The following is a 1,367-nucleotide window of genomic DNA, read 5'->3' on the forward strand; positions in this document are numbered from 1 at the left end:
TAAAATTATATTTTTCAAGATTTCCACAATTTTAAAAAATAATGATAAACTCTACATAAAAAAGAACAAATTAATAGCATATTTTTTTTTAAAACGGTAAGCCATAAGCCCGCGCATAGCGCGGGTATTCATCTAGTTTTTATAATTTGATTGGAACCTGTTTTAATTGAGGTGTCAGCTGTGGAGAGAAGCACATCCTACTTTTATTGTATTGATAACAAAATATATCTATGATTTTAACAATTGTAGAATAAAGTTGTTAAAACCTATTCAAGATTATTAACCGGTCAATATATCTTTATGGAAGAAATAAAAATAGTTTTTAGTAATATTTACAAATATTCAATAAAAAATTTAACATCATTTTTGTAAGTTAATTTATATTTTCTGAAATTAATTAGAAAACACTTTTTTAACTCTTTTTCAATTAATTTAACCAATGAATGTAACAAAAAAAAAAAAAAGAATAAGCACATACTGCCAAACCAACAAGGCTGCAAAGAGGAACATGATGAAATTAAAAGTCTCACCGTAATCTGAGACTCACCCTTGCCGTTCTATCTCGATCCGGTCAAGGTAAGAACGCAACCGTCCATCCCTTATGACACTAGAAACAATATCCCTAGCAAAACCATTGGTTTTAGGTGAAAATAGTTTGAACGAAACCTCACTATAAGAATGTTGACATTTCGTAGCGCCTGAATAACGCTATTTAACGATACTATAGCGTTTTAACAAACGCTCTATCATCGCCGGTTATAATAGATCTGTCACTTTTGATAATGGTTTTTGGCATTGCTATCGTGTCTTCATCAAATATAGCACTTTTTCTATGCAATAGCATATTCAACAATAGCTTGCACTTTGCTATTAATTTTTACACCAAATATTATAGAAATTACAATTACCACAATTTTTTTTGGTTTTTGGTGATTTGACAAATTAAACAGAAAATACCATAATTTTATTATATTTATATAAAACAATCGTACAAAATATCATTACAAAGTAAAAATACATAAATAAAAGATACGGTCAAACAACTCCTTTAAACCACCTAATGCCCCAGAAACCTTATGAACACCTCAGAAATTAAAGAGCTGAATATACGAGAGGCTAAAAGCAAATCTACACTAACACATACAAGAGAGAAGAACACCACAAGTTCAAATCGGATAAAAAGAATTTTATCATTAGGCCAAGCTGCCGTATCTGACACCTAGTCTCTTCTCCCACCAGTCCACAACCTCTTCCTCTGAAAACCAATCCAATAATTGACACCTAGTTCCTTCTTTGCTAACATTGAAATCTGCAAACAAAAACCAGTTATACAACATGGAACTTGACATAAACATGGCACAAAGTTA

At 30.7% G+C, this 1,367-nt stretch overlaps 1 protein-coding gene across 2 annotated transcripts in view; it reads right to left on the minus strand.

Moving 5' to 3' along the window:
* LOC104760458 overlaps positions 1,079–1,367 on the minus strand; it is a 9,873-nt gene continuing 9,584 nt past the window's right edge. For both annotated transcript variants that reach the window (XR_002036450.1, XR_762928.2), the window contains exon 4: positions 1,079–1,219. The gene's annotated coding sequence lies outside the window, so the exon portion shown is untranslated. The remainder of the gene's footprint in view (positions 1,220–1,367) is intronic.

This window comes from Camelina sativa, chromosome 18 (assembly GCF_000633955.1).
Source record: "Camelina sativa cultivar DH55 chromosome 18, Cs, whole genome shotgun sequence".
NCBI classification, from domain to species: Eukaryota; Viridiplantae; Streptophyta; class Magnoliopsida; order Brassicales; family Brassicaceae; genus Camelina; species Camelina sativa.